Source organism: Elaeis guineensis, chromosome 3, assembly GCF_000442705.2.
Source record: "Elaeis guineensis isolate ETL-2024a chromosome 3, EG11, whole genome shotgun sequence".
Taxonomy (NCBI): domain Eukaryota; kingdom Viridiplantae; phylum Streptophyta; class Magnoliopsida; order Arecales; family Arecaceae; genus Elaeis; species Elaeis guineensis.
In genome coordinates, this window is record NC_025995.2 from 77,979,887 (window position 1) to 78,007,711 (window position 27,825).

The following is a 27,825-nucleotide window of genomic DNA, read 5'->3' on the forward strand; positions in this document are numbered from 1 at the left end:
ACTTTAAGCCAACCATCTTGGGGGCTAAATCAGATCAAAATTCCATCATTTGAGCCTCGAAATGGATTGGTCAAACCAAAACTTCAATTTTTAAGAAAGACTTTGAATGAAGGTTATCTTCCGGTCTGTGAAGAAATAGATAGAGGGATAGAAAGTAAAGTTGATATAGATGTCGAGATCTATCTTTTATATAATTTTAATATTTTTATACTTTTTTATGTTAACCATGTTTTTAGAGACTTAGTCCTATTCGATTTAAGAAAAGGAATCTGATCCAAATTGTTCAAAGATGGGCATTATTTTAAAAATTGGAAAGTTCTTTTAGAAATTATAAAAAAAATTCTGCTCAAATTATGCAAGAGAGGATTTCACTGGTATAAATAGGAGCAATGTCTCTTATTTTATATATGGAGAATTAATCAATAAAAGAAAAGGAGATTTAAGCCTCTTACAATTTTTTCACTTTCTTCTAGTTTTCTTTTAAAGGATTCGAATTTAGCTGATTGAAAAAAATCTTTTTTCTTCCACATCAATAAGTATATCTGATCGAGGATCAACTTGTGGACACTCCACAGATTATGATGAGATAGTTCATAGCTCCTGAACTTTTCAAGTTCAATTATCCTCCCACTGATCTCTTCTTAAATTTTTTTTTTTCAAAAAGTGATATACCTACTGACAAAATACTTTTTGTCCAGTAGGATGGTAGAAGTAGTATCACATACTACTTTTAGGTAATCTATAAATTTATATAAATCTGATCTAGCACAAAACTTATGTACATCAGCTCTTTTCATATAAGCTGGGCAACCTACCTCTTTCCATATATCATATGTGTGCTAGTAATAGATTTTAACGGTATCTAATTCAAAACACATGCAATAATTTCCACGAGATATCCTCAGAATGAGATTTGTAAAGTAAATTAAAGAGCACACCATATCTCATATGAAGTATCCATCTCTGGATCGAGATATTATTAGCCTTTGAACATCCATATGTTTAAGACCTAATATCTTGCTCATTTTTTTCCATGTCCAGTAAATGGGATCTTAGTCATTTTATCCATGAGACAAGATTTATAAGTTCTATATGATTCAAAATCATAAAGAATAAAGAACTTTTCTTTGTATTACTTGTTTATGTTTGACTCACAAAAATGGCCAAGTTGGCAATGCCAGAGATATGTGACCATCACATATTCTTTTCTTGTTCTCATCAACATAAAGAATAACATCATTGAGTGACAAAAATATGAGACCATTATCATAAATTCATAGCCATAAAATTTATCAGAGGGAGAATAATTTTTACTCTTTACATTAATTTCAAAATCATGCTACAATAACAAAAGAATTGAAATAATATTTTTGATAAATTTAGGCATATAACAACAGTTTACTAATTTTTAAATCTTGTTAGAAAGTTATATATATAAGTAGGTTCCTACAGCCTTAGCATGAATAAACTATCCATCAGTACCAAAAGGCATATAGTCACCTCTCTTCAGCTTTATAGGTCCAGCCACGCTTTGCATAAGTGGAACCTATATAAAGTATTACATACCCAAAATGCTGAAGCTGAAATACTCAATGATAAATTAGTTTGTATCATATACAAACTACTAGCAAATATAACTTTTGCATCCTACTACTGCTTCACACTTGCAAGACAACTTTTGCAATTTCTTTTAAATGCTCATCATTGCCATAATGAAAATTGATACTCATGGCGAAGACAATCTTCACCTTCTTCTCCTAGAAGATACTAAAGAAGGAATCTAGGAGAGTTAATAGGATCAAATCCTAGATTAACTCACTATCCTTGATAATGACTTAATCATATGATTAAGTTAATCAGGATACATTTGACAGTCATACTGTCATTTTTGCCATATCGCATATGCAGTTTTTCCTTCTTTATGGTATCATCTCTGATCAAATCAAAATCAGGAGAATAAGAGACTATCTCCTATGTGAGAACTATTCTCAGATTCTTCAAACATTCTATGAAGTTTGATCAATTTAAAAACATCAAACATACCATGCAGTGATAGTGAAGATGTAGATAAATATATAAAAATATAAAAGAACTACTCATGATGATATGCACAATTTAGACAAGATTTTTATCTAAATGTATCTCCTACTATTTTAGTGAATTTTATAGCCCTCAAGTATGAAAAATGAAGAGACCTATCATCAAGTTTCTTAGTGAGGTTGGGATCCTAATTCCTCATAAAAAACCTTGGGGATAGCACAACAAGCTTCTATGAGTTCAAGGATAGGTAACTCTTTACCAATTGTATCTCATGTAACTCTCAATATAATGTTTGCCTCTAAAATACTTATAGCCTTATGGATAGCATAACAAATTATAGTATTTTAGTTAAATTGTACCCTTCAATCCTATATGGTCATATCTGAATAATACCCTTGTGGATAGCATAATAAGACAGCACTACCAAAATATGCCATAAGCTTCACTTAGTCAACATCATATCAATTTCTATAGCAAGTCTTGTGGATAGTACAATAAATTTACTATAATTTTTGATATACTCTATTGACTTAGTATGAGCTAAATACAATTAGCTTCATTATGCACCAAGACAATATCAAATCAGTCCTCACAGTAAATTTTGTGGATAGCATAACAAGTCTACTATAGTTCTTGATGTAATACTGGCCTAGCATGAAGGAAGGTATAGGTAGTGTTCTTAACACTTTACCATTATGACTTAATATAATTCAAACGAGGGACTTAGGTCTCATGCACATCCAAAATATATATATATATAAATACATCATATACAATTTTAATTCTAACTACCAGCATGTAAGAGCATATATAGAAAATCTAATGGTTATGAATTTTTGAAAAATCATCCGAGCCATAAGATGGTTTATAGGTCTAACCCTAGGTGCATCATAGATTGAACCATCTTATGGTCAATCTTAATGTGCCTCTGCTCTCCAAATGCCTGATAGTCTAGTCCTCATCTCTATGAAGATTTTCATGAATGCTCGATCTTTATTTGAAAGAAAAAATAATTTCTATCTATTTTTAAATAATTTTTTTTTATAATTTTTATATCAATATGTAAGAGTCCCAATCAATAGTTGGGAACATACAAGAAAAAGATATGGCTGATAATACAATGCATCAGGATTACTTAACCCCTATTGAAACTCTTATAGATGCATTTATATAATCAGCCAACAGAAAAGTATTCATGCATATATCCATCATATGGATGTACCATAATCCATAACCACTCAACATGCATTTTATAATAATTATAAAACATGATAACAAACTTCTCATGTTATCTTAATTGTGATATCATTCATAAACATGTTAATAGAGATGTTTAAATATTTGGACATAAGGTCCATCTAAGATTTTTGATTTGAGTTCAACACTTGACCCAATTATTAATTTTAAGTCAATCATTTGTCATCCTTTTTGAGTTGGGTTGATCAATTCTTAGGTTAATCTAAATCAATTAGGTTAGCATAGATTCAGTCAATCATAACTCAAATCCTAATCAAATTAGATCAATGATAATTACATTAGACATAATATGAACTGAATCTATGCTATGGTGATTTAATTTGATCAACCTAAATTAAACATAAATTCTAATCAAATTAGAACTATGAATTTGATTTAATTTATAATCATTAATTCTAATTACATTAGATCAATGAATAATAGTTAAACAAATCCATCGATAAAAATCCTAATCTATGTCTGATGCATTCTTTCCATGATCAAATTTTTTCGACTCCACATATACCTAGGACAACAACCAAGATGGAAGACTCATAATGGTGAGTGCCCAATAACATGATGGTCGACTCTTAGATCTTAAGTAAATGTATCAAATGCAAGAATCCTAAGTCTTGGCAATGTACATCCAATGTATCATTCCAAGACTCTGTGCATCACATGCACTGGATTTACAATTTCATCGAAAATCAGATCATAGGATCTAATTTTAAACTTGTCTCACAAGTCTAAAAACCATGGAGACACATATTCAAGTTTGATCATGGATTGATAATATTTTATCAAAAATAAAAATACATCAAAAATATCAACTAAACATCAATCAGAAAATCTGATTTTGACATAATATGAACTAGATCTTATCCATATCATAATAATAATATGATATTTGATTGAATCAATCAAGGGTGGTTCTGATACTACATCTGGGTTTTGATGATGTAGCAGAATGTAAATTTTAAAAATTTTATATATATTCAATAATTGAAAATAAGTTTAATAATTAAACATGACTACCGGAATACAAAATTCTAGAAACTTTTTGATGATTATAATCAAACAACATAAGCATGTATAACAAGAAGAGATCAGAAGCTATATACCAATATGATGATGATAATATGGTAATCATAAGATCTCCAGAAGATTTTAAAGTAGAAGCCCTCCAACGGTGATCCACATGGGACTGATCAGGATCCTTCCCAATTTGATGTAGTGCTGCAGCCTTTCTTCGCAAGTTTACTGTCGATCGTCCTTCACAAGAACGAGTTGCACCACTGCTTGTATACCTTCGAGACCTTCACTAGGACTACTCTAGGGATCTTTCTTTATAATAACACACCACACAAAAATCAGATTTGATGTTCAATACTTGAACAATCTGATTTTATGACGAGCATCATATGCTTTCCATTTTTCTCTTCCCTTCTTTTTATTTTTTTTTTCTTGTCTCTTTCTTTTCAATTTTTTTTTTATTTTTTTCTCACATGATCCCATGCCTAAAGCCCTCCTGGATCATATCCATATCCCATATGGGGCACCCCTTGTATAAGGTATGAAGGGGTGCCACAAAATTTCCAAGGGGTGCCAACTCTTGGCGTCCCTTATCCCTTACATAGTGAAAATTAATTTTCAACATAGAATCCAAAAGAGTAAGGCATGGAATAAGAGGTATTTTACAAGCAGAAGGACTCTTCCTCTATGTATAAAAATTAAGATGCCATCTGATGGTGCGTGGGATAAGGAATAGGCATGAATTCAAGAGTCCAATATGAAATGAACTCTTCCATTTCATCGCACAAAATTATGTGGCATCCCAAATAAATTTTGGTATATGAGTTTCTTTTCAGAGAAGGACTCTTCTTTCTATTCTATGCTCATATATCCCAAGTGCCATCTGATGGCACAAAAAATCAAGGGACGTGTGGAATATGGTAAGAAAATTAAGAGGAGTATGAAAGGACTCCTCTTCTTTAACGCCAAAATTAAATGGGGTGTGATATTAATTTGGCGTGAGGTTTTGGCATGGAGGAGGTTGATTACTTATGGACCTCTTTCACAAAAATCAGATAAACCACCTATTTATTTGTAGATTCAAACCTAATCACATTAGGTCAAGGCAACAAGTCAAGGGTTAACACAAACACCTTTGCACTAAACCCAATTGGGAACTTGGGTTATTTCATGTGCTAACAATTCAATTAACCCATTAAATTTACAATAAATCCAAATAGATTGGATCAAAACCAAATCTCTATTATGTGTGTCCTATTGTATTTCGAATCTAGCCAGCAGTGGACCAAAACTCTTGACATAACCCTAATCCGATTAGATTAGGTCAGCTCAAGAGTCTCAATCAACTAGGACTCTTTCTAATTAATTTTTGAATTAAACTCTTTTAATTCTAATGAGTCCACAAGTCAAGATTGACGTCTAACAAAGTGTCATGACTATCTGAAGGATTTAAAATTTGATAAAAATATCAAGATTATCCTTCCATGGTGAGTTACCGTGCAATTCAATCTTTCGATTATACAATATTCCAGACAAACTATGGGTATGGAATCATATCAAGTCCAAATACCTATCCATATGTATCTCGATCTGATGATGATGACTCGATTAATGAACCAGTAGAAATCTTTTCTACTGTTCATTTCTGCTCTAGCCAGAGACTCTCAAAGTCATCATTCTATGAGATCACATAGGATGTTCTTTTCTACAAAAAGTGATTGATTCCTTATTGACTACTCACAACCTCCATGCACACTTCACCATACCGAAAATATCTCACACACATCTCAAAGTGGCATGCTAGGGAATAAACCAAAGTAAGAATCCATATACACAAGGTATCATGGTGATCTCAGGTCAAAGGATCACATGCACCACTCTCACTGGAGAACTATCTATCGACATACTGTAAGACTCCATCAGATATGTTTCTTACGGATCAGTTCAGTGAACTCATTCTCTAATGAGCACCTATATCTTTGTATTAGTGTCACCACATAAGTGATTGTGAGATCAATCACCCTCTCCATCGAGCATACATAGGATGTACCAGTCTTACCAGTATCATCGATCCCCAAGTCAATGATCTAACGACTGAAAATATTTTAAATTGGGACTATCAAGATTTTAGGTCTTACTGGCATGATCTCATCATGGCCCTAAAATCATTGTCTTAATCTATGAGATTTATTATAATCATAAAAATATGATGCAGCAAATGATAAAATATAATATCTCATGAATAAAATAACTAATATCATACAAATGAGTAGGAAGAAAATACAAAAAAAATTCTTTACATTATCCATGCGATTGGCTTGTAAAGTACTATTCTTTCAATAATTAGATAGAAAACTTTGGGATCAATACTTGTTTAAGCAAGATGCTCTGATACCATATAGAAGAAATAGGAATATTGATATTAAGAGAAAATAAATCCTTACATTCATTCCTTCATTAGCATGAATATATACACAAGTTCCAAGTCTATAAGGATAAGATTATAAAACCTCATAAACTAACTTAAGATCTCATTAAGAATTTAAAATCCCCTAGCCTAACTGAGGATTGCAACAAGAATTTGAAACCTCCTAAACTAGCATAGGATCATAACAAATATTTAGTTACCTAAGCTTTATGAATATGTGTTATCTATTGAGAAGATTAGGTGGGAATCGTTGGCTCCTAATAATGCCAAGACCCTTTGCCACCTCCACTCTCCACCATTGAGTTCTTCCCTTAAGACATTGACATTGTCCTCTCTAACCCCCTCTCATTTGGAACCTTCCTAGCTATGCCGACAGCCAATAGTGGTGGAGGGGGAGGATCAGATGACCGAGAAGTTCTTGATGGTGCGGTGGAGTCATAGGCAATAATAAGCATATGGGACTGCTAGGGGTGATCCCATGAAAGGTACTAGAGGCATCAATCTTATCGCCAAGGTTGGCATGGTGACGAAGGTGGCAGACCGTGCATTGCCGTGGCTGTGGATCTCATCGATATCGAATGTATTCCAACCGTTCGTGGTGCTATTTTGATATGACATAGGAGGCACCTTGGGGTGTGGGTGGGGGTGGACTTACTAGCCACTTCTCCATGTACAACAACTTCATTAGTGTGGGAGGCTAGACCAAGTCACCAATCCTAAGGAGTTATTATACTGCCTCCCCTCCCAAGTTAGTGCTAACCCTGAGGGAAAATGGTGTATATATGGTATGGTGACATGGTGATTGGGTGAGGGAGGGGATATTTTGGGTCCTTTATATTTAATTTCTAAAATGAGTTTTTTTGGGAATGGAATTAAAAATAAATCTTATTTTCATGTTTCATCAAGTTTTTTTTGAAAAAAAATATTGCATCAATTTCAAGATAATATGTATATTTGTAGTGTCTATTTATATATTCTTCATTATCAACTTCATTCTTTTTTAGAATCTTTTTTTGGAATGGAATCTAAAATAAATCGCATTTTCATGTTTCATCAAGTTCTTTTTAAAAATAATATTACATCAATTTCAAGGGACTATGTATATTTATAGTGTCTATTTATATACTCTTCACTATCAACTTTGTTCTTTTTCATGAATTAGACTTCCATCCATGGTAAACCTTAAGTTATTGGAGAGCTACAAATAAAATGGATTAGACTGGATTATAATCAAAGCCTAACTCATTTCTATTGTTACTTAAAGGTAATGTCCTTTCTTAGCCTGTTTATAATTATTTCTAAAGTTTAACAACTTCTTTTAATGAGATAGTACAGTGAAGTTATAATTTATAAAGTTTACATACAATTTATTTTTGGTTTTTTTTTGGATGAAATTTGGTAGTTCCTTTTGAAGATTTGATTTATTATTTAAATGATTTTTACATAATGTCATGTAGTTCTCAAATCATTGAATATTTGTTAGAATCTTAGTTCAATCATTTTATGAATATCTTTTTTGTGTTTTTGTTATTATTATTATTATTTTGTGGAGCAACTTAAATGCTGTATATGGAGGGTCAACTTTATACTTTATAATATACACTCTTTTGGGAAATGGATATGATATAAATTTTCCTTGCCATAATCATAGAAGGAAATGTTTTAAGATTTTAAAATAAAAACTGAAATTTTTAAATATCATAGGAACAAGTTTTGTAATATTGCTAACTAAACTATTTGCATTGACACATCAATTACCACAAAATCAAAAAATGATTTTGAAAAAACTAAACTCTTAGACACCATGATTTTAGGTCTTAATAACCTCCATAACTAGCTTCTGTTTCCTTTCTTTCATTCCTTTTTCATCTCTTTCTTTTGCTTTAATAAAGATTTTCATATAAAGTGCATATATGTCAGGGATTCTAATTCGGAAGAAAAAAAAACACGGGACATAATCTTGATATATACTTTAAAATTGGCATCTTGATTTTTCACCTATATGTAATCCATGAGTTTATAATTTTATATTGATTCATATTCAAGCCACATTCTAACTTATTGAAATTTAGACAATACTTATTGTTGCAATAAATTGAAATTGATTGCAACAAACTTATTAAATGATTTTGATTTAAAATATAAAATCTATCACTTTTGTATTTTATTTTTTAATATCTTTTTTGTGTGTACATATACACACACATATATAACCTCCTCATAATTATAGGGGTGTTGTGCTTGTATTGATTAATAAAAGGAGTGCCCTATGGGTTTATTAGCCTGAGCCGATCCTTCTCCTAACAGCTTAAGCTTTTATGCTTTGAGTCCATGACACAAAGCTCACCAACCAATAAAAAGTACAACAACAAAGTTAAGAGATGGTTGTGTTAAAATAGCTAATATAGTCTTAATATTTTAATTTCAAATTAAACAAGGATTATTGGAGGCCAATCCATAACTAAGAAAGGGACACTATCCTGAATCTCTATCATTTAGTGCTACTTGTTTAGAAAGCCTCAAGCATTTCTCTCCAAACAAGTCTTTTAATTTATTAAGAAAATGATCCAAAGGATCATCAAACTCAGTATGGTCTACTTTAGCCACTACAAGTTAGACTCGATATGGATCATTTAGAGCACTACGAGTATTTAAAAGGATCATCAAACTCAATATTGATAATTGCTACTATAGATAGTCAGAAGAATCATCAGACTTGATGTAGACTACTTTGGCTACTATATCTAAAAGAATCACCAAACTCGATGTGAACTACTACTATTATAAGTATTCACAAGGATTACCAAACTTGATATAAATCATTTTGGTCATTACAAATATCCAAAAAGATCATCAGACTTTATGTGGATCATTTTAGCTATTGTGAGGATTTGATGTAGATCACTTTAGCTACTATAAGCATAGTTGAATAGGGTTCCATAGCAAAATCCATCACATCAGGAAGCTGAATTGTATGATGAACTTCAAGAGGCAATAACTTAATCATATGATGCTTGATTAATATTTTTTTTATTGAAATTAGGTATCTTTTTGAGATCTATAACTTTAGGCCAACCATCTTGGGGGCTAAATCAGATCAAAATTCCATCATTTGAGCCTCGAAATGGATTGGTCAAACCAAAACTTCAATTTTTAAGAAAGACTTTGAATGAAGGTTATCTTCCGTTCTGTGAAGAAATAGATAGAGGGATAGAAAGTAAAGTTGATATAGATGTCGAGATCTATCTTTTATATAATTTTAATATTTTTATACTTTTTTATGTTAACCATGTTTTTAGAGACTTAGTCCTATTCGATTTAAGAAAAGGAATCTGATCCAAATTGTTCAAAGATGAGCATTATTTTAAAAATTGAAAAGTTCTTTTAGAAATTATAAAGAAAAATTCTGCTCAAATTATGCAAGAGAGGATTTCACTGGTATAAATAGGAGCTATGTCTCTTATTTTATATATGGAGAATTAATCAATAAAAGAAAAGGAGATTTAAGCCTCTTACAATTTTTTCACTTTCTTCTAGTTTTCTTTTAAAGGATTCGAATTTAGCTGATTGAAAAAAATCTTTTTTCTTCCCGATCAAATCACAAAATAAAAAGACAACTAAAAATTGATGGCCAATTTCTCTCTTCTTGTGTAATTACTAGTATGCATCATATAATTCTATATAAATTCATTCACAAGAACTTATGCTTGTGCAAAACTCAAATTAGGTTGAGCAGCACTTTTAGACCCACTACTTAATTGCCTAATCTCAGCCTATATTGAAGCAAATAGATGTTCTATACCAAGCTTTCTACAATGATCCAAGAATGACTTGGCAAGTGCACCATAACTTTGGCCGAATAAGAATGGTTTCTTCAACCTTAGTAGCACACTTCCTCATGAATTTATGAGAGGCAAGGACGATATAGTGAGCATAGTGGAAACAAGAAGCATCGTCTCACTCCATAAAAAGAGATAGTACTCTAGTATTTCTCATTCCTTAATTTATTATTCGATATAAGATGATTAGCAACTCTTTATATACCACTTATATAAACAAATTAATTAAAACATCCAAAAATATCAAATACTTAAAAGGACTCTAGGATATACTTCTTAAAAACCTTAAACCACATAATTATGGACGCTCTACTAATTTATACATGTTTGTGATCATAGTTAGGACCGTCATTTAGCAAGATCAGTTTGTCCACATCCTGTTCAAGCTTGATCCAGACCTGACCCAACTGGTACAAGTACAACAATACAAATATACGTTTGGGTCTGGGTTTGAGTTTACTAAAAAAATAGCCAGCCTCATCATCTACATATATATTGGAGTGCAAGTTTGATTTTTTAGCAGCCAACTCGGCAAGAACTCAAACCAAGCCCATAGTTAATAGTTTGCTAATTTATAATATAAATTTTACACGTATATCTCTAGTGTTTCATATAAATCTTGACTATGAGTTTCCCATCGTTAGTGAAAAATTTTGAAGTATGAACTGAATTGAGTCTTTCAGTTGATAGTATCTACTCAAGACTAACTGAACCAAGTCTTAACGCTATATATGCTCGATCCAGCATAATTTCCTGGAGCACAACAATGTTGTACTTTGAAACTTGACTAGACCTTACCATGGCGGAGTACACGACGGTCCGGTCATCTTAGTTTCCGTATGAAAGTAGCTGTGACCTACTTCAGGAACTTTGAACGGTCAAAGTCTGGACTCATGTAAAGTTGCTAAATGCTCTGTGGAACCATTTCAGTCTTAACATAAAACACATTTTACCGATGTTTAATTCGAACTCCATACAATAGCGAACAAGACCTTGGTGTGCCGAGTACATGACGGTCTAGTCATCTGAGTAGTTTCTATATAACACCAGTTGGGACCTACTTCAGGAACTTTGATTGGTCTAAGTCTGGAGTCACGTAAGGTTGTTAAATTATCTATTGGACCATTTCAATCTTAACATGAAACACATTTTACCGATGTTGAATTCAAACATTCAAACAATTGTGAACCAATTCAGTCTCAACATGAAACACATTTTACCGATGTTTAATTCAAACATTCATGCAATTGTGAAAAGATATCGAACTTCCTCATTGGGTCCAGTCCATGTATTCTTCATTCCAATGTTTAGACTTGGGGACCTAGGTAAGATTTAAAAGACCCAAGATTCATGTTACGATCTATGTAAACCCCGGCCCAGAAGCAAAGCCACATTAGACAGAAGAGATACATTCAAGCCAATCAAGGCAAAAAAAAAAAAAAAAACCACTTCGTTTGCAAGCATATAGAAACATTGGAAGAAATGAGTATAAAAATATTATTTACCAAACCAAGCCCATAGTTAATAGTTTACCTAATTTATAATATAAATTTTATACGTATATCTATAAATCTTTACTATGAGTTTCCCATCATTAATAAAAAAATTTTAAGTATGAATTGAATTGAGTCTTTCAGATAATAGTATCTACTCAAGGCTAATTGAACCAAGTCTTACTCTATGCTCGATCCAACATAATTTCCTAGAGCACAACATACTTGTACTTAGCTAGACTAGACCCTGGTATGCCGGAGTACATGACGGTCGAGTAATGGCCTACTTCAGGAACTTTGAATGGTCCAAGTGTGGACTCATGTAAAGTTTCTAAATGCTCTATTGAACCATTTCAGTCTTAACATGAAACACATTTTACCGGTGTTTAATTCAAACTCCATACAATAGCAAACTAGACCTTGGTATGCCGGAGTACATGACGGTCTAGTCATCTGAGTAGTTTCTGTATAACACTAGTTGTGACCTACTTCTGGAACTTTGAATGGTCTAAGTCTAGACTCAATTGTTTAATTCAAACATTCATACAATTGTGAACCATTTCACTCGCAACATGAAGCACATTTTACCAATGTTTAATTCAAACATTCATACTATTGTGAAAAGATATGGAAATTACTCGTTGGTTCCAGTCCATGTATTCTCCATTCCAATGTTTAGAGTTGGAGACTCGGGTAAGATTTAAAGGACCCAAGATTCATGTTACGATCTATATAAACCCCCAGCACCTTAGACAGGAGAGATACATTCAAGCCAATTAAGGCAAAAAAAAAAAAAAACCCCACTTCCTTTGCAAGCATAGAGTTAACATTGGAAGAAATGAGTACGTGGAGAGGACATGTAGTAGGATTGATGTTACTTTTGTTGCTGGTTGCTAATCCACAACCTTTCTGTAGAGCTGCGAGGCCATCAGCATGGCAATCGTGGCTTCTTGAGAGAAGTTTGGCATTGGAGTCCCTCCCACGAGGTGGACTACCATCTGGTGCCTCGGGTTGTACTAATTCTCCTCACATGTCTGGCCCTTGCCCACCAAAGCCACCAGCATAATTGGATTCCCTATGATAATAAGGACTACTGCAAATGCTTAGAAGCTATATATATATATATATATATATATATATATATATATTGCTTGTAGCTGGAGTGATGTTTTCTGTTACCTCTTGTCAGAACCCGAATAGGGTTCAAGTTCATAATTTGATGGTTCCCATAAATCTTTTATAATTTTTCTTTTATCTTTTGAAAATAAATCCGCTTGTATCTTTGGGTTTCCAATACCAGTAATGCCAAGTTCCAGTTTTATGTATACACTCTTTCCTTCTAGTGAACAGTGTCAGCATGTGAGATCTTATTTATTAGGTGAGTTGGTTTTGTTCATCTTGTATGCACATGAGATTAAGATACTGATATTCCAATAAATGTAGTATTTCCACAATGATACAAAATTTTCTTGAGAAAAGACATCATGATAAACGAGTTATATAGATAGCTAGCTTCAAACTTTGATAGAAAAGATGGCTAGCGCAACTAGGTTAAGATAACAAAATTATTTGTAGAATAGTATGCTAGTTGGCGTAGATCGATCGTGCAAGCATAAGATTCAAAATAAACATCAAACACAAAAACATATTTACAAAGAATTATGAAAAGAGTGCAAAGAATTAGGCAAGTAATGGACTTCCAATAGCGTTGACCGCACATTCGTATAGAAACTTCACTACAAAATTAATCATTTAGATAGAATATACTTGCATGTATCTTTTTTTGATGTGATTGCAAATTTTTGTGCATGTGCATGAATTTTTTTTTAATGAATGAGCACATAGAGATCACGAAGGTGAGTCACATTTACGACCTTGCTCAATCGGAGGGGCATGGGTGGAATGTTGACATGGTTAACCACCTATTTGGCGCTAAGCAAGTGGAGATAGTACTCTCTATTATTCTGTCTATTCACACCAGTCTGGATGTGAGTGTAGGGATTGGCTTGCAGTCCGTATGTTGGTGACCAGGGAGCTGTATGAGGCTTATAGAGGGGTTCCGACTAGGAGGTTAGATGGAGCCTAGATATGATGGTTGCACATTCATTCGAGGGTTAGCTTGTTCATTTGAAAAGTGACTTGGCATCGACTCCCGACCAGGATGGTCCTGCATGCTAGGGCATAGAGATTTTGATAGTTTGTCCGTCCTGCAGCTTGAAGGAAGAGATTGTTGATCATATCTTATTTCTGTGCCCACGTGCTCGCCTGATGTGGTAGATGACCCGTCTTCATGCTATGATCACTAGCAACCCCATGGAGCCTACTCAGATCTTTTTAGACACCCTCTGGAGGAGCATGGAGAGTGATGGGTCCAAGGCCATGGGTATTTGGGCAACCTACATTGCCTACCGCATCTGGCTGGCTAGGAATAGAGGCTTATTCGAAAAGGTTTGGCAATCTATGAGGATCACTCTTGTGAGGGCCTTACTTCAGGCCATAGAGATCGTGTGCTGGAGCTCGACCACTTCAACTTTGGCTACCTAGGAGACCTAGGACTCTCTAGCTGCCACGGTAGTGCCCCGATTGGTATTTATCACTTGAAAGCCCCCACCCCTTAGGTGTGTCAAGGTTAACTTCGATGACAACATCAAAGGCAATAGAGGGGGCGTGGGTCTTGTGATCCGTGGCTTAGATTCCAAGCTTTTTGCCATTAGTCATTGTCATCTTGTTGGCAACACGATCTTGGTAGCTGAGTTGTAGGCGGCATAGGTAGGCATCTCCGTTGCCAGACTAAGGCTTGGTGTAGCAAGACTTATGCTCGAGGGGGACTCCACCACGGTGGTTGCCTGATTATATGGACAGCCATCGTCTGCAGCAGTGCACCCTCTTATTTATGATAGTTAGTGTGTGGTGGGTAGCTACTTTTTCTTAGAGGTTCACCACGTATATCGAGAGGCCAACAGTGCTACTGACTTGATGGCCACTTATGTGGCAGAGCACAGTGGACAGATGGTGTGGACCAAGAGTGATGACCTTCCATCGGCCTTCAAGGACATCCTTCTTTCAGATCTTTTTGGATGTATTCATATTAGATTTGTATGAACTATCCGGCTTATTAAAAAAAAAATGAGCCCATGCATTTTTTTTATAAATAAAATTTTTTGTACATATGATTTTAATATAAATGAATATACATGCAATTTTAACATAAATTTCTTTTTTAACACTTCTTTTGAACCCCCCCCCCCGCTCGTGGTGTAGGGAGGTCAAAAAAAGTAAATACAAAGAAATATTAAAGAAAATGGAATATAAAGTGACTTGATTTTAAATTGTAAAATATTAATCCTTTAATAGTAGATAATATTTTTTGTCACATAGATTTTGCAAATAAATAGTTGCATTATATGTTATAATCAATGTTATTCCGGATGGTCTGAGAAAGAGATAGCACTGGTTGAAGAATGGAGAAATAGGTGAGGTGTAACGAGGTGCCTATACCAATCACCTTGTGACCCTTGTTCAACTGCAAATGCCCAGCCAACCAGCACCCATGCCCCTAAACAAAAATGATCATTTTCTTTCTTGTGCAACAAAACCCAATAAAATCAAATCTTGAAAGCAAACATAAGCAAAAACACCTAGTCCCAAATAAAAAGATTATAGCTTGGAGCAAAACAAGAGGTGAAATCAAATCTTGGAAAGAAATATGGGCAAATGCCTATCCCCAACACAAACCAAAAAAGAAAAGTCTTTAAACAAAATCAAGCAAAACCTATGTTTTAGCATTTGAATATATCTAACAAATCCCCACTCTCCAAAATTCAAGATTTAAAATATCAGGAAAAAAAAAAAGGAAAGATTGAAAAGAAGATAGAATAAACCAAGGATCGTACCTTGAGAAAATCATTGCTCTCACTATTCATTGAGTTTGCACTTTCAATTTCATAGATCGATTGGTATGATGGGAAAGGAAATGTACGAAGAAAACCATCAATAAACAAGTTTTCCAATAGATTAAAAAAACAAAGTGGATCTTGACTTGATTCTATCCCATCTACATCGATGTGATCAAGAATATTTGCTCTCTCTTTTTCTTGCTGATATCCCTTGAGATGGCATTGAAGCCCATCTCTTCATCTCATTAGCTTGAGAATGCTAGAGAAAATCGGAGAGGATTTTTAACTGATTTTGATTAAGAAGAATTCTGATTAGTTAAGTAAAGATAAGTCTTTCCTTTTTAACTAATGTCAATTTTTCTCACTTATATCTATTTGGAAGGCCTCTAATATGCAGGTGATCTTAAATTTCAAAATCACACTCTTAAAATCAGGAATGACGTGGAGAGAATTTTTAATTGATTTAAATTAAAAAGAATCATGTTTAGTTAAGAAACGATAAATATTGTCTTTTAACCAATGCCCCTTTTTCACTTGTATCTATTTGGAAAGCTCTTAATAGGTGGGTTATTTTAAATTTAAAATTTAGGTTCACTGAGATCTAAAGTGCAATGGAATCCTAGAGTGCTTTGCAAGTCGTGCATGTGTTAGAAGCATTTCTCTAATGAAGGAAAATGTGGTCCAAGGGCGGCATTAATGAATGTGGTAGAGTTATAGAATAACTGATGAAGAGATTGCGGTGGCTCAAGACCATTTCTCTGATGTGTTGGAATTGCCAAAAGATGAGATGGAGGCTCCCCGGCTTAATGGGAAAAAATATCTTCGTCTCTAGGCCTTTTTGAGTTCCCTTCACTGTCAATGCCTGTGAGCTGAAGAGTGATTTAAGTAAAATTGGCGTGCACCAACATTTTGAATTAAGCAAAATGTTATGTCATCAGTTAGCCCTGCATTACTTGTATGATATTCATGGACATGGACAAAAGATCACCCTAGCTCACAAAAATCATTTCTCAACATTGTATGCCTCATGATTTCATATGATGTAGTTATCATTTGATAAGAAATAAACGTTCCATTGGCTGTCTCTAAAAATGTAGGTTGTATAGTGCGCATCATTATAACTACAAATGCCATACGTCTAAATAAATAATGAGAATGTTAAGAAAGCAAACATCCAAACCATTTGATCGATGGAGAAAAACGGCGGATGTGGATTTGATGCCAAGCCAAAAACCCAAGCTCAATTTGAGATTCAGATTAAGCTCACGCTCAAAGGAGAATTTAGGTTATATTAGCCTAATAATATAGTTTGGCTCCACGAAATTAGAAAATGCAAATTTTCTTAACATATAATGTTGTAAAGGGATCCAAATAGTGAATGTAGCATCCATCATACATTTTCTTTCTTCATGAATGTGTAAACACAGTTTTCACAGACCAACCACAATGATTTATGCCGGAATGTTGAGGAATCTACGAGTCATGTCATGTTATAATGCAAATTGGCAACTCGGTGTGAAGGCAAGCCCCACTTTAGGATTCATGTACTATCCCTACACTCACTCTTGATGATTTCCTCCAAAACTATTAGAGATAGATCATCAAATGATGATGGAAGAGTTGAAACAGTTTTGATGTGTTATATTGCTTATCATATTTGGCTGGCAAAAAAATGATTGTATTTTTTAAGGACATGTGAGACTGAGTATCAGAGTGATTTTTTTTTTTAGAGCATCCGCTCAAACTCAAGAGTTTATCAATGTCACTAATCTTTCATAGTAAGGATAATGTGTGGCGCTTCCCATGCAGTTTCTGCATCTCCCCAGATAACTTTTTTTCCTGAGGAGCTATTATCTCTTGTTTTCTCATGAAGATCAATTTTGATGGTAACGTACGGAAGAAAGATACTTTTGGAAGAACAGATTTTATTACTAGGAGTACTAATGCTACTTTAATAGCCGCAGGTGGAATCAAAATTTTTGGGACTATAATTTTGATGGTGGAACTGGAAGCGTGTTGCATCGGAGGGGCTAACCTATGCTACATAGATTTGAGGGCTTCTCATGTTTGCTTAGAGGGAGACTCTTTGATGGTTGTAAAATGGCTTTCAGATTTACTATTTGTTGATGTTAGACCTCATCCCCTTGTATAAGATCACTGGTGAATGATGTCTACATTGATATGTAGACATTATTATTCCAATAAATATGGTATTTCTACAATGATATAAATGTTCCCTGAGGAACAAAACACAATGATATACAAGTTACAGAAAGCTACCTTGAATATATATCTACACTTCTACCCAAATAAATAAATAAATATATAAATATATAGACACACACACACATCAATTTACAGAAATAGCGACATTATTTTAGCAACATATATACAAAATATCACTAATTTAAAATTTTTCAGCTTTTTATTAAGAAATTTAAAAAAATATATATTTGTTTCAGCAGTATAGACTAGATATACGTCGGTATTATAAGTTTTCTTTTTCTTGCTAAAAGCACGCGCCTCTATGATTTAGGCGGGATTTAGCTAAAAAGTTTTGATTTCGCACCGAACTAAACCAGTGAAGTCATCGATTTTACTCATATAAGAAAAAAAAAAAAAAAATATGTCCTCCCGTCATCCTAAAATCTCTAACCCACGTTCAAAGGCCAATCCTCCCCTTGGCCGATCAGTAAATAAACTCTGCACCACCTTAAATCCCAATCAATCGATAAACGAGAAGCCACCGCCTCCATCCCTAGTCAATCAGCAAACACCTCACGTGTACCTCCTCCTCTACCATCTCATGCTTCGCCGGCTGTTAGCAAAAGAAGGTCTTTCAGTCGCCAGCCTATTGCACTCCTTGATCACCTAATGCCCACCCGCACCACCTCAGATCCTGATTGATTAAAAAGGTGGACGCTGTTGAAAGAAGATTGAGAGGATTTTGCATCGATGTATGCACCCCTCATGAGTTCCTCTATCTATCTCTTTCTTAATCGATTTTTTTTTTTTTTTTTTTTTTTGTGATTTCTCTTTCAGATTCCATGGGGTTAGCCGGAGAATGGCCACCGGGGGAAGGACTCTTTGTCGACAATCAGTCCTCCTCCCTGTTCCTCTCTTCCTATAATATTGAATCAAGTTTTTTCTAGAGTATGCCAAAGAGTGGATGATGCTTTTCTGTTTCGCCACATGTTTGTCCAAGTAATTCTATGCCCATTTGGAGAGCAACGTAGTACTCCATTATAAATTTTAACTCATAATCAATCTTGTTTGTCCCAATTCATATTACAAACACTCACATTCTCCTTTCCTTTCCAAGAGAATGCTAATATGTTCTTTTGTTGCTGAGAGAATGCTAACCCATTCATTCCTACCGCCGGCTATATATGTTTGTTCTCACCACCTAGATTTCTTTGTCCTCATCTCAAATGATGCTAATTTAGGTATTTTCTTCTTCTCTCACTCCATATGGTAATAAGCTTTTTCTGGAAGGGCTCCTCTAAATGCCCATACATTGCTTGTAGTTTGTCGTCCTACTGTCTTCAGTTGCTGCAAGTTTTATGTCATTAACTAAACCCAAATATGGGGACTGTATTGTTTCAAAACAGTGCAATGTTTATTGCCCACCAACTATATGATTGTTTGCTTAGCATGGCATTCAGTTCTATGCACAGCCATGGTGCTTACAATCATAGGTTGCACTAAATCTTTGAGCTTATTAAGCTGCCAGAACCTCATAGCATAAACCATTACCCATGGGAAGAAAGAATGCACTAGGAAAACTGCGAATTAGTTATGCAGGAAGTTGGAATTATCTAAACCATGTAACTTTCTCGTTTCATTCAAAAATTTAGATTTCATAGAATTTAACACGTAATTGCAATAACTTTTGAGTCACCAAGAACGATGTTGAAAAAATTGTTGATTGGGAGAATACATCACCACAATAAGATGAGATTCCTTTTAAGCCATACTCATGTCCTTACGCAGGGTTGGCCCATGAGATTCATTTACATTATTCTGTGTCTAAAGGGGCATATTTCTCTTGCTATTAATCATATTCCCTACACAGGATTTTTATGGGTGTACCTTACTTGCATGCATGATGGTATGAACAAGCAGGGAAGTACTTCTAATATGATCAATCCATTGGTGCATCCCCAACATCAAGGCTAGTCTTTTTTGTCCTAATGTTCTATCTCATGGTTTAGCTAATTCACTCTATAAATTCTATGATTTTGTTAACCATGGATTCAGAACAATAGCACGTATCAATCAGTCATGATATGATTTTCCATTATTTTTAATGGTCGGTTTTGATATGTACAGGAAACACAATTAGCCTGGTACCATACCAATATTTTACCATTTTGATGTACAAACTATATGGAGTTTGATACCAATATTTGAAATATTGTTATAACTATAATAGGCTTCTGATTAACTTCGTTGCCACCATGTATTCTATTGGATCCATCCTGAATCTATGATCTGAAGGCCAAATTTTCATTGTACTTGCTGGTTTCAAATACACTTCTGACTTTGTTTTACTTTTATTCTTATTCTTTTTGACAACATGAATTTTTCTATATAGCACTGATATCTGAATCATCCTATCTGCTGGATGGTTGCCATTCATATTTTATTTTCTCCCTATTCTCTTGCATATAGGTTCCAGTAGATCTTGTTATAGATCACTTAGTACAGATAGATGTTGCTAGGTCAGACAATATTGTTAAGGCAAATAAAAAACTCAAATTCCAAAGAAAATGGAAATCTACTGCTTTTCATAATACGCTCGTTCCTCCATGTTCTGGTACCGTACACAAGGTAATAGAGTTCTGAATTATCATAAAAATTGTTTAGTGCTTTCCCCCCTGTATTGAGTTTATTTTGTATTAACCTCCATTGATGTGGAAAGTGTTAGGATTTTACGATCACCATGATCTTTTATTAGTTTTATCTGAATGTGTGGTGAAAAAATTTCAGATTATAGTCTGGAAAACCTTGGTCAAGTTGTCTTCAACATCGATTGCATTCTATAGCCTGATAGTATGGTTGGAACTGATTTGTACACAACTTTAATTGATGGATTAGGAGTCACTAGTTGGGGGCTAGGAGGTATTAGAGCTGAGGCTGCAATGCTTGGTTAGGTAAAGTATGAAGTATGACATGATAGGTTTCTTCTTATTTTTTGTAAGACTAAAGCTTTGTTAACTTGTATGTTTTCTGGATGAAAGTTATTATGTGGATTCAAAGCTTAGTAATTGCTAGGGTAGCTTTCATTTTAAATCTATAATGATCAATGATTTGGAAGGGAAATAGTCCTTTTACATCTTCTTCACTCAAAAACTACATGGATAATATTCAACCATTGCAACATTCAACACCTAGATTTGTCCCTATAATGTTTAACATTTTTGGCATACAATACTAACCCAATATAATTAGTTATGTATCTGATTTAGTGATATATACCTCTATTTTTATTTTTTAAAAAATCATTTTTTTGGAAAATAGACTAATGACTTGGAGACTCTAATCTTTTATAGTCATTTAATTTTCATTTTAGGAAGTTGCCATGACACCAATACCACAACAAATTCTACTTTTCTTTGCCAATGGAATTGCATTCTAGCTTCTCTAGATGTTATTCTGAGAGAACAGTGTTATTACATGAAATCATTTTCAATGAACTTAGCTGCTTTACATTTATTTTTCCATAAGGAAGGCTTCTTTGTCATGGCACTGTTTCTGCACCAATTAAGATTAAGTAAATTTGTCTCCTTTATCATGAAGAAATATGTAGGTCTTTCCATGTAGAATGTGAGCCCATTTTATAATTTTTGTATGGTCTGGCCACATCAAATTTGCTCTCCTTAGTCAATTGCTGGTTGAAGTCATCAAAATGCGTTGCATTTGCATGAATAAGGCTAAGCTAACTGTATCTCTGGTTCTTATCTTTTTGATAGATTTCCACAGAACAAGATTGGTGTTGCTTTAAGTCCAGTGCCAATACCATTTGATATATTTGTTTAGCATTTGGAACACTGATATTATCTTGTATAAATTATTTTATTATTTTTGCATATAATTTATATTATCATCATCTAAATAATTGATTTATTTTTGCTTTACAAGTGGCAGCTGCTTAGGCTTCGGATGAATTATGACTTTAGTTTTTCTTTTCCATGTTATTGTATATAATTCTATGAATTATAACAAATACTTTAATTTGATTTGTTGCTTTTGTGAAGTGTTTGTACTTTTATTTTAATACCACAATTTACATTTTTAATTTGGTCTTGTGGAATGTTTTCGAAAGGATTATTAAGATAATTATTGTTTTATATGGATGATTTAGCTAGATTTCTATTTATAATATAGAGTCTGTACATATTGAATAAAATAGTGGTACTCATTATATAATGTATTTATATAATGTATTAATGTGTCATTATATAATGTATTAATGAATATAACATATATTTCAAATAAAGTCCGTACATATTGAATAAAATAGTGGTACTCAATCATTAAAATAATTATTACTACAATATCAAAATACCATCAAAAAGTATTTGAAAAAACTAAACCATAAAAATATCATCAGCATTTTTAGTGCCCGTAAACAATTTGGCAGAATTTCAAAAATACTAATAAATATTCAAAAATCTAATAAAATAAGCTTTTTAGTAGCATTCATAAAATTATCGCTGATTAACAATATTTTGTAGGATTTGATGTCGTGCTCCCAAGTCTTGGGAGGCCACAGGAAGAGTCAGGATCTTAGCTCTGAGAGGCTAGCACCGGTTTGGATCCTAGGGCTAGGACAGGAGTGGTCCTAGGATGGAGGTGGTGCATAGCTCTTCACGGGCTCAAGATCCAGGTGTTGAGGACTTTGAGGGGCTTGATTGGTGTTCGGAGACTTGGGGACACAAGATGGAGTAAGGAACCAGAGTCAAGGATGAAGCTGGGAAGAAGTAGTTTCAGGATAGTTGAGTCAACTTGGTCTCAGTTTGAGTTGACTCGGTCCTAGAGGAACAGCTAAACAGAGAGCTGCATTTTGGACATTCCGGGTTGGCACGTAGTGGAGCCGACTCGGTTTTGAGATGAGTCGACTCGATCTCAGTTGGAGTCGACTCGATTTTTGTGGATAGAGCTGTGCGGGTTTTCTGTTTGGGGCTAGGATCAGGTTTGATCTTAAGAGTCTTAAGGCCGGGTATGAGAGGTTTTAAGGGGGCTAACTCAGATTTTGAACTGAGATTGTCTATGGGATGAGAGCATATGAGACGTGGGTGTACATGGGCTTGGTGAGTGCTTTCAATGTATGGGTTAGCCACAGAGTTTCTAATCTTGCCTATTGGCTATGTATTTATACATAGGTTATATTAGGATTTTTAAGAGAGTGGAATAGACAAGATTTTTTCTCCCCAATCTCCTCTCTCTCTCTCTCTCTCTTTCTCTTTAGGGTTGTCGCCCAAGTTTCTTGGTGAAACCCTAGAGTGGGGGGCGCCTTCCTCAAGCCCTAGATACCCTAAGGCTGGAAGGAGGGAGGCACCCCATCATAGCACCTAGAGGTTGGTGCTGGTGTTTGCTACCTTTAGAGAGATCAGATCTATCGCAGGTCTCCTCAGGTCCACGCATAAAATCAGGGGTTTCAACAAGGTATCAGAGTAGTGTGGCAGGTTGAGTTGCACAATGGGCTGAGTGATGCAATGGGTTATAACAATTGGTATCAAAGCCTGATGGAGTGTGGAAAGGAAGAAGTCATACAACATGAAATCAAAAATCTGCACATTTATTTCACGGTATGTCTCAGATCAACCTTCATTTTTTTTGCTGTGGTTTGGCCAATCGGGAGCAGTGGGTTGAAGATGGAGGCTGAGAGGATTAAAGGGAAGAGATGTTTTTCGGGGTGGAAGGCTTAGGTGCATGATTTGTTGATCCAACTTTGGTTGGAGGCAGGTCTTGGAGGAAAGACTAGGGTGTATGGCGGTTAAACGATAGGGTTCTCTGAGGAGAAAGACAGTGTGGGGGTTGTTTGATAGACAAGGAGAGTTCACCCAAGGGATAGTGGTTGAGGAGAAGTTGAAGAAGTGACTACAGCCTTTGGATGTACGAAGGTGGGGAAGTAGTTAGGGATGTATTCAGTGATTCGATCAGAGCAGGGATTTGTGAAGGCTTGGGATGATGGAGATGACTGATCTACATAGTGTCGCAATTGGTTCAAAGGAGGAGATCTTTTGGTGGTTTTGTAGGTGTCTGTGGAGTGCGTAAGGTCCGAAACGATAGTAACGATGGTGGAGGTTCAGCAGGAGATCTAGCAGGGCAAAGCTGGACACCGATCTTGGATCAAATTTATGTTCTAAAGGGGCACCAGGAGTCGCGATTCAGGTGGAGCACTAGTCAGAGGTGCTTTCACGGTGGAGGATAGTTTGACACAGGTTCAGAGTCTAAGGGTGCAGAGATGAAGTCAGTTTCTAGCACCAGCGGTGGTGATGCACAGTATGGTTCAATGCGGGATGTGTGGGCACCAGAGAGTTGTGACTCTGAGGAGACAGTGTCATATGGGTTGTTTGCAGTAAGAGAGGATCCTATTACTTATGAGGAGATTGTGGTGAGCCTCGGGATGAGATAGGTAGGTCTGAGCTCAGGACAAAGTTTGAGCTGCAGTTACTTCATGTGATGCTGAAGCGACGGTTGGTGCAGGAGCAGAAGAGGATAAAGTGCTAGGGTGAAATTTTTTAGGGTTCAGTCGCTGAAGGTGAAGAGTTGGATAAGCTCTTAGATTTTGGAGGAGTTTGCGGGGTGCGGTGTATTCGAGACGACTTTGGAGGAGGTCCGTAGAGTGCGGAGGGTCCAAAGGGACAGCAACAATAGGTGTAGCGACAGGTCCAGTAGTGCAACGTTGGATGGTTGGCCTCGGGTGACTCAGATACAGCGTCATCTTCTGTAGTATCAGATGGATTTCAGATTCAGGTAGAGCATCGGATAGAGGTGGCTTCATAGGTGAAGAGGGAGTTTGGCATGAGTTTAGAGCGGCGTGGCTCTGAGGAGACCATATCAGGTGCATTAGGTACAGCAAGTGCTGGTTTAGGAATGCTGCGGTTTCTTCAGAAAAGTCTAGGACAAGTGATGCAGCTGCTTAGCAGAAGGAAGTCTATAATTTTCAGGATGGTACCAAGAATCAAGCAAGAATCTTTAGTGTTGGAGGCAGTGATCCCAAAGGTCTCTAATGGAGTGCTCAAAAGTTGAAGAAAGTTGGTGGTGTTAAAGAAAGACATTGCTGGGTTTGCCAAGGCTTGGAGGCACCAAGATGGAGATTATAGGATTTGGTGTGGTGCTCTCAAGCCTTGGGAGGCCATAAGAAGAGCCAAGGTATTGACTCCGAGAGGCTAGGACCAGTTTAGGTCCTAGGGTTCGGACATGAGTGTTCCTAGGGTGGAGGCGGTGCATAGCTCTCCATGGGCTCGAGATCTAGGTGTTGAAGACCTTGAGGGGCTTGGTTGGTGCTTGAAAAACTTGAAAACATAAGCTGGAGTAAGGAATCAGAGCCAGGGATGAAACTGCAGAGAAAAAATAATTTTAGGGTAGTTGAGTCGACACGATCTCAGAGAAACAGCCAAACAGAGAGTTGCATTTCGGACATTTCAGGTTGGTATGCAGTAGAGTCAACTCAGTTCTGAGATGAGTCAACTCGAATGCAGAAGAGTCGACTCGATCTCAGTTGGAGTGATCTCGATTTTTGCGGACAGAGCTGTGCAGATTTTCTATTTGGGGCTAGGGTTGGGTTTGATCCTAGGAGTCTTAAGGTTGGGTTTGGGAGGTCTTAAGAGAACAACTCAGAGTTTGGAATAGGATTAAGTCCATAGGATGAGAGCATATGAGACATAGGTGTACATGGGCTTGGTGAGTACTTTCAATATATGGGTTAGCCAAGGAAGTTTTTGGTCAGGCCTATTGGCTATGTATTTATATATAGATTGTATTACGATTTTTGATAAACAGTGGAATAGACAAGATCTTTTTTCTCTCAATCTCCTCTCTCTCTTTCTCTCTCTTTCTCTCTAGGGTTGCCGCCCTAGGTTTCTTGGAGAAATCCTAGAGTGGGGGGCACCTCCCCCAAGCCCTAGATGCCCTAGGGCTAGAAGGAGGGAGGTGCCCCATCATAGCACCTAGGAGTTGGTGCTGGTGTTTGCTGCCTTCAGAGAGACTAGATCTATCGCAGGTCTCCTCAGATCCATACATAAGAACAAGAGTTTTAACATGGCATCAAAGCAGCGCAGCAGGTTGAGTTGTGCAGTGGGCTGAGTGATGCCATGAGTCATAACATATTTCACCAGCACTTGTGGATGCCACTAATTAACTCACATTTCGATGTGCCACAATTGTTACATTCTCTTTCATCTTTTTCTTTGAATGATATTTTTTTATGCGGCTAATGGAATTTGCAGCATGCTAAAATACTGGTAGATACTGAAAAAAATGCTACTATAAAGAGTTATTTAGCAGCATAATGAAAGTGTTACTGATTCATGTTGATGAATCAGCAATATGATTATTGGTGACATTAAATCATCATTTGATAAAAATATCGTTTAAAGTATTAGCGGCATTATTTCTTACTTTTAGTAGCACTTCACTACATTGATGAAAATCTTTTTTCTTGTAGTATATGTGATAGATAGAATGGTTATAGCAACTAGGTTGAAGATCATAGAATCGTTGACCACCCACCAGTGCATAAAAATTATAAAGAAGTGTTCCAGATTGGTTGATAAGCCTTTGGTTACTACAATATTTTATAGATATTCTATATGGAGAACATGATGATTCTCAAAGTTACAGTGTTTGACTTATTAATTTTCTTGATTAAGCTTTAATAAATATTTATGATGGAAGGTAATTGCAATTCTCTTCTGCTTTTTCGTCAATGAGGCAGCGAATGAGGTTACATTATTATGCAATTCAGTCCTTTTGGTCCAATTATTTCAAATTCCTGCTTAAGATTATGTTTAACCTATTGAAAGAACACCTAAGGTATGATAAGTCAGAATTTATTCACTAAGGAATTCTAGTTCACCTGAAGCTTACACACATGATGATTTGGTTGAGCTGTTTCAAGTGTCAGGCTTCTAATTGTCACACTGAACAAAATGCTTACTTGAGCTGATTGATGTCACTCAGCTTGCTTGAAGCATTCAGTTGATGGCTTCAATATGCTGGAAAAGCTTGCTTGCGCTTGTTCCTGTTCCAAGAAATCACCTCTAGTATATACTTCTTCCAAAAAGCAAACACTATAATCAAGAGATATTAATGTGTGCTTTCCATGGTACAAATGTGTGAATCATCTGACATTATTTAACTTGTATGTATCTTTATGATCATTTCTATCCTTTAGCGATTTGGTCGGCCTTTCAACTGGAAGGATTCTGCAACCATTCATTTGTCAAATAGAGGATCTTGCGAAAGGCAATCTTTTTTCTGAGGCACCACTTTCACATTCTAATAGATGTTTTAGTCTCCCGAGGTGGTGTTTTCCTTGGTCATAACTTATAGACTATTACTACGATGTGACATTGTAACTCACCCTGATGAAAGTAACAAATGATAACATATAAAACAATAAAAAAATTCTTTTGGATTATGTATATATTGTTTAATGCAATTCTTCATGTTGCATGGTTCAATAGATAATCTTGATTTACATTAAAATTTTGTCGGAAGTCCCTTCATAGTAACCATTTTATGCATAGTCCTATTTGCATATCAATACCATTAGAGGTGGAAATGAAGATACCATTGTTTTCTTACCCTTTTTCCATCACCTTATTACTGCATCAGGTGAAATGAGA